This window comes from Amblyomma americanum, chromosome 2, assembly GCF_052857255.1.
Source record: "Amblyomma americanum isolate KBUSLIRL-KWMA chromosome 2, ASM5285725v1, whole genome shotgun sequence".
NCBI classification, from domain to species: Eukaryota; Metazoa; Arthropoda; class Arachnida; order Ixodida; family Ixodidae; genus Amblyomma; species Amblyomma americanum.
Window position 1 is genome coordinate 47,585,703 of NC_135498.1, and position 14,725 is coordinate 47,600,427.

Genomic DNA, 14,725 nt, shown 5'->3' on the forward strand with positions numbered 1-14,725 from the left:
CGTCAACGCGACGGATTCGGGCCTTAGGGCAAGGGCGTGGATAAACTACTGCGGCGCACGTGCGCAGCTCAGCACCAGGACTGGCTGTCGTACTCAGGGCGCGGACCGCGGACCTGCTAGATTCAACGAACGACCTGTCCAACCGAACCGAACAGCGCAGAGGTAGAGAGAGTGCGCTAGCTTACAGCCGAAACCGGACAAGGACACGGAGAAAAGAAAACACGCTCAAGTTTCTTCTACCCTTGCGCCTTTTTGCTGAGAAGGCGAAGAAGTCAGAAAAGCATAGGGGAGAAGGCGGGAGAGAGGGGGAGGGCACCCGGCGAAAGAGCGGCGGCCTCCTTTTCGTTGGGTACCTGTGAGGACAGCCGGAAGGTAGGCTTTATCTGAATACGTTCGTTCTATTCTTATCGCGGCGCGCGCGCTCTCACGCTCATTGTAATGAGTTTATAGTACGACAATATTTTTTTTCTTTTGGCCCTCTTCCCCCCCCCCCCCCCCCCTCCATATCGAGTGGCGTGCTGTGCGCGTGTTCGCTGCTTTCGAGTGCCCGCGCTGGAGAGGAAAGCGCAGAGAGAAGATTGCCTTGTTTGCGTGTTGGTGTCCCTCTCTGCCGCCCACTCTCCAAAGGCTGCTCCTTCTTGCGATATATCTTCCTTTTTACGGACTCGTCAGAGGCTGCCTAATATGTCGTCGAGCGAGAGAAACCAAAGGTAGCGGAGACAGTGAAGCCATCATACATAACTTTGCACTCTACCTTCAACTGCTTCACCCAAGAAGAGTGAAAGCAGAAAGTAAAAACAAGAATAATCAAAGCATGGGCGATAAAATTCTTTCCCTTGTAACTCGGGATGCAAACGAACCCAGCATACAGCGCGAGGACGAATATATTTAGAAACAGCACGCGCGAGGAAGCACCTGTCTACTAAGAATGAAATGTTCCAGACAAGCCTCCTTGAAAGAAGCGTTGACCCCTCACTGATACGGCGGTGTTCTTCAGGCCTGAGGTGAGGTGGAGTTGCCTGCATAACTTGAAACCCATATAGTGTCGCTCGTCGAGAACACCAACACCTAAGTGCGAACGGGGGCGCGGTAAACATGCTGCGCAGGAGCTCAGCGAGCTACTCCGCGGCATACCGCAGCGGTCCGGGCCTAGTTGTTGAGCATCCGCCTCGTATGCGAGAGGTGCGGGGTTGGATCCACAGTGCCGCCGGGTACGCATTGGTGATACAATAGGTACAAGCTTCTCATGACCTAGTGCTCGGCTTAATCGGGGTGATATGCTTGGGAAATGGGTCTTCGACCCTGCCTTGAGTAAAAGAAAAAAAATAAACCTTGTGCCATGGCGCTCTTTGGCCGCAGATGCCCTTGCGCCATAAAAGTTCAGTACCAATATCATACTCCGCAGCATGCTTACCATAGATGCCGAGGAGCCCCAGTAGAAGGTCTCCAGCGCCTCGGAAGACGTCAGACTAAGAACCGGAAAATACCAGGCCTCTGCGGCGCATATGCAGACAGGAATTTCGCAGCAGCTAAATGTTATACAGAAGTGCGTAGAGGCAGCAGTAGCTGTGCATGTGGCAGTTCAACTAGTGGTGCACAGTGGAACTAAGGGTCGTTGTCAGGGAAATGATTCTCGCCGGTCAGGTTTCCAATGCCTGGTCTCTCTCTCTCTCATATATCAAACATCTCGTCAGAGTCATCTAATGGTAGCACTTCAGCACTAAATAAAATGAGCTCCCAAACGGCCTTCAAATGGAGTCCACCAGTTCTAGGTTGAGTCCTGCCATGCTGCCTTACTTGTCACCAATGGCAAATTTAGCACCATAGGCGACGTACTCACCGCGCTGCTGAGGGTCTCTAAAATAAAAAAATTCCGACGTTTACCTTTCCATTAATGTGAAGTGCAGCAACAGCTGGTGGTGTGAAATGCTGATGCCCGTAGGAATGCCTAGTAACTATGGGTGTGAGATGTCAGTTGCGTTTACGCCGTTACATTCGCATAGCGCCACGGATAAGCTCTAGTGAACTTTCCTTTCCTCTTCCCCTTTCAACCACTTACTACTACTAAGCTCTAGTGAATACCTCCTGTCGGACTAGACTGTGGGCTGTTGGAGTAGACGCGTGCTGTAATCAAGCATAGAATGGTGGTGCGATGTATGCGGATAACGGGTAGAGCTACGCTCTGCACGTGTAATACCTCTGTCACACGGGCAGTTTTAATGCCACTGAGTCAATGGACAACAAAATAAATAGAGATCGGCCAGTGCCATACGGCTGTATTCAATGGCCATTTAACTCGACGGACATCCACTTAATGGAGGTTCGTGAATGGTCATTGAAATCTCAAGGGCCATTAAGAAGAACCACTCGTTCACTATACGTTGAAAAAACAATACATAGAAAATCGAAATAAACAAAAATATCTTTTTGATTTCATGGTAAATTTTAGAGTATACATTAGCCAGTTCATGAACAAATCCTTACTCAGTAGTCAAAATGACAGCTCCGCCGAACGTCCGTCGGTCAGATGTAAACAAACCGACGCTGTTCTTGTTGTGCAGCTAGCCACCATAGTGCGGCGTCGCGGCGTTAGTTTCTCTTTTTTTTCTCCTCTTAGAGCACTTTGCGACAACTGAGACCAAGAGGTGCCCCCCCCCCCCCAAAAAAAAAAAAAGCTTTTCCCGATCGTAGTTAAGTCCTCCGATAGGTGGGTGTAGTTGCGTCCAACACGAACCTGTAACCAGGCGCTCATCGTCGTAGAATTTTGTAACTCGTAAGGGTTTGTGTTGTCAATTGTCCCAAACTGCTGTTAAAATCCTTGCGAAACCGTGGTGCCTGACCGTACAGAAAGGCGAGTCTGTTTGAGATTTTGCTTTCAACTTGAAAAAAAAAAACGACCATCGAAGCATATATTTAAATAATTCAAAAGGTTTTTGGGGAAGAGGCACTGAGCCATAACAAGTTTTCGAATGGTTTGCACGATTCAGAACAAAAGAAATGAACATTCAAAATCATCCTCATTCTGGGCGCCCTTCAAAAGTCGTACCGACAAGCATGTCAAAAAATTCGACAAAGAGTCAACGAGGATCTCAGGCCAAAAACTGACTGGCCTCACGACGTCCCCTTTGCTCAGCTTTCCCCCGATGCACCCTTCCTGTTTAGTTACTTTAACTTGTTAACAAGGGAGGGCGCCGGCGTCACGGCGACACGAGCGCCACTTTATTGTGTTAGCCGTGGTTAAGCGGGGAAAAGTATTTATCTCCTCTATTAAAATCCCACAACAGGCATGGGATAGAGCTCCTGTCAGCGGATTTTGACCACGGATTTGAACAAAAGACGCGTTGCTGCAAAGTTTGTTCCCCGCCAGCTCTTAAAGGACCAAAAAGTTTGACTTGGTGATAAAACTTAAAAACTCATGGTGCTATGGGCACGACCGAGAGCAAACAAGCTTCCAGAAGCCAATGGAAGGCGCCCAACTCAAGGCAAAAAAAAAGCGACCAGCCAGGCGAAATGTGAAAACAATGCTCAATGTTTTTTTTTTGTTTTTTTTGTGAGAGGAATAGCCCATCGGGCGTTCGATCCACCTGGACAGGTGGTGAACCAGTAGTTTTACTAGGAGGTTTTTTATTTTATTATTTTGGTTTACCGCATGTTAATTTTTAGGCCCGCCGTTCTGCTCTGCCTGTCTAACTCATTGATCATGCTTTGAAATTCTCCTGGGTGACTCAGCAAAGCAATGTCATCGGCGAATCGCAAATTGTTTAGGTATTCTCCATGAACTCTTATCTCCAACTGTTCCCAGTTCAGGCCTCGGAATACCTCCTGTAAACAGGCGGTGAATAGCATTAAGGAGATCGCGTCTCCTTGCCTGGCGCCCTTCCTTATTGGAATTTTATTGCTGACTTTATGGAGGACTATGGTGTACAGTGCCTTAAGGGCTGCAATGTATGGCTTAGAATAAAACCCCGTTGTCTGCCCACGTTTGGAAAATACGCTACTATGCAACTAAGTCTGAAAAGGGCGATCGCAAGAATATGGAGAAGGCTGCACGGAAAAGCGGACAGCTATGCCTTAACTCCGCCTTCTTTGTGAATACGCACAAAGAGAGCAACCGATTTCGTAATATCCTGAAATGTAGAGGTTCATGGAAGAAGCAAATTGCCCAGCGCATGGGACTGCACGTCTGTGTTCAAAGCAGAGGACCCCTTTCTTGCATATCTCTCGTGAAGTGACACAGTTCTTGCATTCGTGAAGAATGATCTCCTGATTTTGTTTCTTTGTCGATGCTTTGCACTTGTCTACAAGGAATTGTATTAGGGAGAAGTAGAAGAAAGCATAGAACACTTTGGAATGATTATATTTCGGAATAAGTGTGGAACTGTATTTGACGAGGCTGGGATTCTTGCGCACTAACTTGAAAGCCCTCTACGCACGTGTTCGCGCACAATGTACACACGGACACAAGATAAAGGGATAATCGCGGCGCCCATATTGTGACACAGCTCGGGCTCACAGATAATGCCGCCTACAAGTAAAGCTTTAGTACATAAGTGTTCACAGAGCGTTCAAACACGTAGATGAGCCGCCGCCCTGGCTGAGTGGTTATGGCGCTCGCTGCTGACCCGAAAGACGCGGGTTCGAACCCGGTCGCGGCGGTCGAATTTCGATGGAGTCGAAATTCTAGATGCCCGTGTACTGAGCGATTTCATAATTATAATAATAATTGGTTTGGGGGGAAAGGAAATGGCGCAGCATCTGTCTCATATATCGTTGGACACCCGAACCGCGTCGTAAGGGAAGGGATAAAGGAGGGAGTGAAAGAAAGAAAGAAAGAAAGAAAGAAAGAAAGAAAGAAAGAAAGAAAGAAAGAAAGAAAGAAAGAAAGAAAGAAAGAAAGAAAGAAAGAAAGAAAGAGGTGCCGTAGTGGAGGGCTCCGGAATAATTTCGAACACCTGGGGATCTTTAACGTGCACTGACATTGCACAGCACACGGGCGCCTTAGCGCTTTGCCTCCCTCGAAACGCAGCCGCCGCGGTCGGGTTCGAACCCGGGAAATCCGGATCAGTAGCCGAGCGCCCTAACCACTGAGCCACCGCGGCGCGTTGCGCGATTTCAGTGCACGAAATTTCCGTAGCCCTCCACTACGGCGTCCCTCATAGCCTCAGTCGCTGTTGGACATTAAACTCTCGTGAACCATACACCAAACACGTGGATGTTTTTCACGGCGTGAGCCGTTATATATATCCCACCTCGAGCCGCTGGGTGGATGAAGCCCGTCCAAGGTCACCGATCGAAGCGGCCAGGAGAGAAAGATGAGATAACGAATGGGGGGGGGGGGGGGGCGCGAATTGGAGGAAGAGGGGAAGAAGTAGCGGGCAGAAAAATGGAGGCACACTGTTGCAGACAGAGAGGTCGAATGAAGACAAAAGGAAACTCTGGCCAGGAGAGAAATAAGGAGAGAGAAACAAGAAAAAAATAGGAGCAGCCAGAGAAAAAAAGAAGACAAGAACGGGATGATAATGAAGGGATGCTGTTGCGGAGAAAGAAATAGAAAGATCTGAACCTCAAGCTGTTGGGCTAGCTGTTAAAACGTCCATGCTCACACCACTCGCTATGGGGGCCGCGAAGGCCCGACGCCACGTGAGCCGATCTAACTGGTTCTTTGTTTCTCTCTCCTCCAGAGCGGCTGCAGCTCCGAAGAGAAGCGTTCAGTGAGAGGGAGCTCAGCCATGACTCCCTCTGCGGGCGGCCGGAGAAACAATAAACAAAAACGAAAAACAGCACGCGCGGATGGAGCAGCAGCTGCCGTGTCGCAGTGCATAGGTCAAGGCCGGAAATGCATGGAGCGTGCCACTGTTTTCCTCCCCTTCCCTTCTTTCCCATCACCACCCCTTTCCAAACCTTATATCATCTTTCTATGTGGCCCCTTGGATCGGTGACCTTGAGAGGGGGGCTTCATCCACGCGACGGCTCGAGGTGGGCTCCGTAAACGGCTCACGCAGTAAAAAAAAAAAAAAAGCGGTTTCAAGTGCATCAGGCGTTAAAGCACTGATTTTTAAAACGCAGCACAACTTCATGATGACGAAAAAGCCGATAGCTGCGACGATAGTAGCAGATAGATAGTAGCGGCGTTCGCTTCATGTGCTTCGTTTCCTGTGTTGTGTCGTCCATACCAATTACACACGACGCAAGATTTCTCAGACTGCGATATTTCATTTCTCGGCCACTACTCTAAGTTGGTCTGCAGAAAACATTTAATCGAGGATCTCGATATTTTCGCTTGACTCTTCGCACGTCGCTCTGCGGTGGTGGTAGTGGTTTTATTAAAAATAAGAGTAAAAAGGAAGGAAAAGATTTTTGCTAGCCCTGGCATCTGCCATCGATACTGAAGCTCCTGAGCTGGGACAGCGGAAATAAAGGATAGCAGGCAGAATGGAGAAATGAAATGAAAGAGGTGAGGGGACAGGAAGAGAGGATAGGGGGAGAAGTAATATGTACAAACTATTTACACAATAAGAAATGTGTCCAGGTTGTGCGCGTGATTAGTTCATTTTAGAGGAATTAAATCACACACGCGCACAGCACTGTGTTGGTTACAACTGGAGTGGGGCGTCCAGTTATTAATCGTTCAAGGTAGAACTCGCGGAGCGTTCGGTCACTGCGTGTAACTACCTGACGGAGAACAGACGGGACGTCAAGCCCGTGTGTTCGAGGAATGCACAGAGGCTCACCAAAGTTCGCTCACGAGTGTGCGCACTGCCCTGCGGCCACAATCTGCGGCCCCTTATAGACTCTACTGCCTTCCAATAAATATTTTTTGTCTATTTGTAAGGGATGTGTGGATGCCCGCGGCTTTGTTCGAACCATTCTTCTTTTTGTCGACGGCCCGGCGCCGAGAAGCGGCGATTTCCCTGTTAATCCCCGTCGGTGGGTCGTCAAGAAGCGTGCAGGGCGAGGCAAGCGGTCATTGACCGGCCAAGGCAAAGACCGAGCTAGAGGGAAGGAGGCGGGACGTTTTCCCGGAACTCCCAGAGGTCCCCATTTTGCGGCGACAATGCGGCTGCGCGCGGAGACACGAGCAGTGACCCTGTCGAAGGCGCCATACACCGGCTGCCCCCTCGCCCATCTAGGCTTGAGAGGCCGTCACCGCCGGGCGAGACAGGTCTGGACGCTCGCGCTTTACTGAGAACAATTAAGCATACAGCACGATCAGCGCGGACGCGGCTGAGCCACGGGCTAAGCTGAAGCCAGAGGACGGGGCATACCAACGGGCCCCGAGAAGCGGGCCGACTTAACGAAACGTACATGTACGAGGGGGATGCTGAAGCGCGTTCAGAGGCAGCAACGAAAGGCTGGCGCCAGCTTTCCAGATTTTGTGGGGACGCCTGTCAACAGTCGTCACGAAGACGAGTAGTCTGCTACTCGCGGCAGGTAGCGGCTCGGCTGAGATCGATAATTAGCGTAAAGCTGGGAGCCACCAGGGTCACGGGTTCCCAGGGAGCCGGCGACACGTGAGAGTGTCTTTGATGTATTTTCATGTTTTTCTTTTTACTTTGTAAGGGTGAGAGTTTGAGTAGTACAGTGGAAGTATGGGGCGTGGCACGTAAACCTAGTGGGCCAATCATTTCGAGGGTCCATTCACGGAATTACATTTTCTCATAGCAATTTTGATGTTCTTTTCGTGCTACGTATTTTAGGGAGAGGGTCTTGAATCTTGCCGAAACCGGAAGACGTGCCATGCAGTTTGTAAACCAATCATGTGTTAGTTTGTTGTGATCGGGTGATGAAGGGGGTGGGCCAGGCTTCTAGGTCTTTAAAACCCGGGTCCCGGAGCCTGGAAAAAGGGTTCTGAGCTAGATATAGATCCCTTGCATCTTCGGCGATGCTAAGGAGGGAAGATTTTCCCTTAGCCAGTTCCATGTAATCATGCTTGCCGTTTATTATCTTGTAAATATGTGAATTCCTATATAAAGTTTCAGTTTGCCTTCCTTCAGTCAAGTGTTGCCGGATCTCGTCTGTTATACCGTCTCGGACGATGGGGCACCTGTTGTGGAGTTCGAAGTACGAACCTTAACTCTATTCATATATAGCCTGTAGACTCTCTATAGACAAAAGTCTATTAAAAGTGTACGGCCATAAATCTATAGATTGTCTATTATAGACTGTCTATAGGATTTGTATTGTATACAGACTATTCTCTAGGGTTTATCTATATAGAGTCTATAAAATTTATAGACAGAACTCTATGGACAGTCTACAGACTGTCTAAAGAAATTTTTGTAAGGGCGCGCGTGCACTGGCTCAGAACGACCCGCACTCCACCGCCACTCGATATCGCCGACTTTCGTCGCTGCCACGGCTCACTGGCAGGAAGAGAAAGGCCTCTGCTCTCATATCAAATCCAGGAAATGTGCCCCAGTCCGCTTTCGCTGTGCAGCGAACGCCTATTTCGCAAGCCAGGAATGCGAAAGGAAGAGAGAGGCCAATCATGCCAGGGCACCGAGTTGCTGAGGCCAGCCTCTCCTCCGGCGCACAGATTAGCGGGGCCGGCGAGAAGCGGGAAGGGAAAAAAAAAAACGCAAGCGAGAAAGAGACGTGTGTGCAGAATGGCTGATAGCAGCGGCGAGCTTCTCTCACAAGATGCACAAGTCCAACAAGTCAGTTGGGGAACAAATAGGAAGAAAAGAATAAATAAAATGGGGCACCTCGATAGGGGCGCGCAACTCCGTAAAGATAGAGGATAAGTACAGCTACCGGATAGAGAAATAGCCCATCCGAGGGCTGCCGGATCGCGAGTACGGGCAGCGGTTGGCAAACAGTGAGCGAAGCTAGCATTGCGACAAAAAGGCAGAATCGAAAGAAAAATAATAATAATAATAATTGGTTTTGGGGGAAAGAAAATGGCGCAGTATCTGTCTCATATATCGTTGGACACCTGAACCGCGCCGTAAGGGAAGGGATAAAGGAGGGAGTGAAAGAAGAAAGGAAGAAGAGGTGCCGTAGTGGAGGGCTCCGGAATAATTTCAACCACCTGGGGATCTTTAACGTGCACTGGCATCGCACAGCACACGGGCGCCTTAGCGTTTTTCCTCCATAAAAACACAGCCGCCGAAAGAAAAATCGAAGCCGAAAATCAGGACTATAAATGACGCTGCGCACAAACAACAATGATAATAATAAACCCGAAGGAATGGCTAAATACAGCGGAGGAAAACTTGCGAGAGGGAAATTCAAATTCAAAATGGAGTCGAAAATTAAAGCTGGTCTGTACCCAGACATAGCCGTGCTCTCATGACAAAGACGTGACTTGCACTGTAAATTGTGCTTTCGCAAGCCAGAAAAGGCCGAATAAAATTAAATGCAGGCTTTGCCACCACTGCGGTCATTTTTTAAAGGAGACTACCGCGTGTAATCGCGGATCCCTGAGGCTATAGGTTGAACCACCGTTTACTTTTTACACTGTGATCACGGAGTCCTTTTCGGCCGTGAGGTCACGAGACTGAATCTAGTCGCGAGAAAACTTTAAATCGAATTTTCTCAGCAATGAATACCTGCTTTGCTGCCAGAAAAACGTAAACGTAGCGAGAAAGACGTGTGCTCGATACTTCGCAACTACAAAAAATGAATTGGTTGGAGTTGTCGTGATGGTTTCGTTAAAAAGCCCGAAGTGGCCAAAGTTTATTCGGAGACCTCCACCACGACCGTCTCTGAGAGCGCATGCGCAGCGTTTGCGCGCTTAAAACCCCTCATACTATTTAAAAAAAAAAGCATATTGTTATTGAAGTGCTCAGGCTACGAGCTGCTGTTCTTGATGCCAGCGCGCGAAACAACTACCAACCAAACGCGCATGCATACGCTACAGGTTATGTTGACTCAAAGTAACGATATTAGTAACAACAATGAATTCAATTCAATTATACTGGCTACAGTACCGAAAGTTACATCCAGCTGGCTAAGCGTCAATTCGCCTGCGTGCGTAGCTGGAGGATAGATAGATAGATAAAGAGGAGGAGGGAAAGGCAGGGATGTTAACCAGAAAGGGGTTCCGGTTGGCTACCCTGCACTGGGGAAGAGGGATTAGGGTACTGAAAGGAGGAAGAGAGAAGGGAAAAAGGCATCACACACACACACACGCACAACGCTGTCACAATTTGTCACTCAATCCAATCGCTCTCAAGTAGACAAAGAGTGCCTTGTATGCTTTGAGGGCAGTCGAATGCTGCGGCCACGGACCGAGGACCTTTTGCTCTGTTAATGGGCGAGGATCGAGGCGGTCCAGGGCACAACACAGTGTATGTCTTGCACTCGCAAATGCAGGGCACTCACAGAGAAGATGAGCGATGGTCTCCTCACAACCGCAGCTCTCACAGGCAGGGCTGTTGGCCATCCCCATCCGGAAAGCATAGTAATTGGTAAATGCAACACCGATCCATAAACGGCATAACAGTGTTGCGTCGCGACGTTCTAAGTTACGTGGAAGACGAAGGCGCAGTTCAGGGTCCAGTGCCTTGAGGCGGAGGTTGCAAAACTCTCCCATAGCTGGAGGAGACGGTCGACGAGAGCGGCGCTTGAAGCGGTTGCTCCTCAGGGTCATTGCTCGGAACTACTGCACCGTACAAGACGCAGCACAGATGATTGGCACAATATTGGAAATGTATTGGCAGGTGCCGGTCCTGCAAAGGGCCAGAGTAAAACCATCCGCTTCCAATACTGAACCGATTACCACACGCAGCACGAGTGGGCCCACAAAGGGAGACTACTTGCAAGGACAGCCAAGGGTAAACCGACGCCATCTTCGTGTTATCGCGTTGCATGAGCGTATCGGAGACGAGATCGCGCGGTTGCGTCAGTGCATCTCCGGACATGGTGCGATAAAGCGTTAAACTATCACCTCCCTCTCGGTTACTAGACCTCTGTTATCAGAAGTCATCAACCCGAGTACGGTGATCTCTTCACGACAGTTCAAGACTGACTGAAGACTATGGTTGCCCTTCCGTGGAATTCGTACGAGTTCTATCGATACTTCCTGATAGCCTGCATTTATGTAAAGCTCGACACTCCATGGGACTGCAAAGATCGCTGTCAATCTTCTCTATCTGAATTCGCTTTCTTTTTAATTGCGAGAGAGTACTTTTTTGGCGTGGAGACCTCGAAAGTCATAGAGGAATTGCGGAATCAGGGTGTAGAAGAGCCTCATGTCAAAATACTGGAAAATGTCTATAGCAACTGCACAGCTATCATAGTCCTCCATGAAGTCCGCAATAAAATTCCAATAAGGAAGGGCGTCAGGCAGGGAGACGCGATCTCGCCAATGTTATTCACCGCCTGTTTACAAGAGGTGTTCCGACGCCTGGATTGGAAACAGTTGGGGATAAGAGTTAAAAGAGAATACCTTAGTCATCTACGATTGGTTGATGACATTGCCTTGCTAAGTTACTTCGGGGGTGAACTGCAAATCATGATCAATGAGTTAGCCAGGCAGAGCAGAATGCTGGGTCTAAAAATTAACATGCAGAAAACCAAAGTAATGTTCAACAGTCTAGCAAGGCAACAGCAGTTCACAATTGGCAGCGAGAGCCTAGAAGTTGTGACGGAATACGTCTACTTAGGGCAGGTAGTGACAGCTGATCCGGATCAGGAGAGGGAAATCACTATAAGGATAAGAACGGGGTGGAGCGCATATGGCAGGTTCTCTCAGATAATGAATGGCAGTTTACAAATATCCCTCGAGAGAAAAGTATGCGACAGCTGTAGCCTATATTGCCGGCACTCACCTACGGGGCAGAAACGTGGAGGCTAACGAAAAGGGTCCAGCTCAAGTTAAGGACAACTCAGCGAGCTATGGAAATAAAAATGATAGGTGTCACGTAAAGAGACAGGAAGCGGGCAGAGTGGGTCAGGTTACGAACGCGGGTTAATGACATCCTAGTCGAAATCAAGAGGAAGAAATGGGCTTGGGTAGGACATGTAATGCGAAGGCAAGATAACTGCTGGTCGTTAAGGGCAACAAAGTGGATTCCAAGAGAAGGCAAGCGTAGTAGGGGGCGGCAGAAAGTAAAGTGAGAGAATAAGATTAAGTTTGCGGGCATACGTTGGGCGCAGGTGGTGATTTTTTATTTTTATTTTTTCATAAGAAGTAGCCTACGGATATAGACGGACGCCGGATTACCAAAGGAAGTCCAGCAAGGTCCGGTGGTGGAGTTCCGAGAGCCAAAATTGCACATCCGGCGATCGACCTGGAGGTGGTCCGCATCGGGATTGATGTTTTTACAATAGGGTGTGCGGGGAGTGGCAAGTCCAGAAAAGCGTCCTATGTCCCCACCACAGGCAGGAGTGATGTAGACGAGGCAGGAGTCGCCGAAGGCGGCATGGAACTGTGCCGGCCGCGACCAGACTACCGCAGTTGTAAGGGCGACGTGGTGGTGTAGTTCCTCTTATCAAAACCTCTTAACATATTCCCAGAACCCAGGGAGAAATGATCACGAGGCGTGCCGATGGTTTTCTTCACTGTGACCAATCTTATCTTAAGAGGGTCTGGGGCCCGATTAAAGGGGACGAGGGAATTGTTGAGTGGATGGCACCTGATGGTCTGTGATAATGTCAATGGGGCTGCTAGATAAGAAAAGGATCCGGCAAAGGATGCACATGCCAGGTGTTTCAGGGAAGCTGATCACTAATTTCTAAAAATAGGGTTTTTGAGGTAAAGAGAAGCTTTTTGCGCCATAGTAATACCAGTGTTGGCGGACGTCTAAAAACAGGCGAGTCATGTTAACTAGCAAAGTGATTAACTAAATCCTAATAGTAAGCTTTTTAAATATTACCGATAGGCACGTGGTGGCAAGCAGATTTTTTGCCACCCGTTAGAAAAAGCCATATCACTGTTTAGAATTTCGAAAACGCGATTACCCTCGGCGCTGTTGCTCGACAAAATATGGCTATTCCGACTAGTTACGTGCACTGTAGGGGGTTCCTCTGCCCGCATGCTTCTCGAAAGCGTATGTACTTTGACTGGAGGAAGCCGTAAAATGCTGATAACACCATTGTCGATGCGAGCATGAACCGAGAGCCGTCTCCCGTGTCTCTGCAAGCACCTTCAGGAATACTATAGCACTCAATGCATCGATCTTGGCGATGCTCGGAGAATCAGTTCGTCAAGCGTATTTAAACGTGCCTCGGATTACAAGGCGTGAAATGGGGTCATTCGTGAGAGGTCCGTAATAGCATTCATCGCTGCTCTACTGGCATATTCCAGGTGATCCCATGCACTCGGCGCGTGTAGTGTTAGGGAATTGGTACATCAATCTTGGCTGCAACACAGAGCGGCTGAGGAGGCAGGCGACATTTGCTATAGAAGAATGCATGCCCATGAGTATGATCATGAAAAAAAAAAAGCGAAAAAAGGTATATGCTTGCTGTTTCCGTTCCTCCGCATAAAACAACGGCAGACGAAACATTAACAATAATAATAATAATAATAATAATATAATAATTGGTTTGGGGGGAAAGGAAATGGCGCAGTATCTGTCTCATATATCGTTGGACACCTGAACCTCGCCTTAAGGGAAGGGATAAAGGAGGGAGTGAAAGAAGAAAGGAAGAATAGGTGCCGTAGTGGAGGGCTCCGGAATAATTTCGACCACCTGGGGATCTTTAGCGTGCACTGATATCGCACACCACACGGGGGCCTTAGCGTTTCGCCTCCATAAAAATGCAGACGCCGCTGTCGGGTTCGAACCCGGGAACTCCGGATCAGTAGTCGAGCGCCCTAACCACTGAGCCACCGCGGCGGGTTAAACATTAACAGCGCTGAGAAGAATTCTCACCACCCTTTGCAATATTTGCCTTGCAACAAAATGTTTGTAGTCGGCAAGACAAATACGGACGCCTTAAAATGACTCACATTTTTCACCTGATTTGAAACAAAAAAAATAGAAAAAGAAAACAAGCTCCAGCCACTGATATCCCTCTTTGAAACACTTCTTTTATTCTCTTAAATGCTACCACACAACCTGCATGAGCAACAAAAACTAACACTATATATAGGAGCTGTGCTATAGTGACATTCTCCCCATCCTATACCAGACAAAAAATGCCGTCTTAGCAGATGTATATGCAGGTGTTGGATAATACAGACAATGCACCATCCAGATAAACTTTTCAAGAAGGGCGCCAACAAAAAGGTGGTGAAGCGGTTGAGATAAGATTAGGAAATTCGCTGGATCAAGACTGGTACAGGACAGGGCGGACAGGAAGCCAACGGAAGGCAATGGATATCACCTCACCTCTGATGATGATAAAAATAGCGGACTATAGCACATATAAGGCTAGCGCCCGGTATATATTGATGATGAGCAAAAAAAAATGTACAGACAGCAGGGGCTGACATGCAAAGCGGGAATATTTCACCACCAGAGAATGAGCTATCTCAGCTTTAATAGGATACAAATTGAAAAAAAAACAATAGTTGGTAAGAATGGGCCCTAAAAACAAGCAGAATAAGCTTTTTAAAGTTTTATTGTATAAAACAAACCAGAGGCACCAAAATTCTAAAACTAATATTTTTTTTTCTTGCGTTTAGTTTCATATTTAGGCAACAAGAAAAGTTTTAACGGACTATTTTTTTTTTTTTCTCGTGGAGGAATTCTTCGTGGCGGTCCTGAATGTGGGCGGAGCTTCACTGCAGACTTTAGCTGTATCTGACTAGAGCCGTGTTGCATCTGGGTTG

The 14,725-nt window shown here is 48.2% G+C and overlaps 1 protein-coding gene across 4 annotated transcripts in view; it reads right to left on the minus strand.

Moving 5' to 3' along the window:
- Positions 1–14,725, minus strand: part of LOC144121170 (urease subunit alpha-like) — a 111,272-nt gene that overhangs the window by 87,201 nt on the left and 9,346 nt on the right. The window contains exon 1 of one of the 4 annotated variants that reach the window (XM_077654189.1): positions 12,170–12,306. The exons of 2 other annotated variants lie outside the window; for them this stretch is intronic. The gene's annotated coding sequence lies outside the window, so the exon portion shown is untranslated. Of the gene's footprint in view, positions 1–185; positions 243–12,169; positions 12,307–14,725 lie in introns of those variants that run through there. One more of the 4 variants, XM_077654190.1, reaches the window with a different exon arrangement.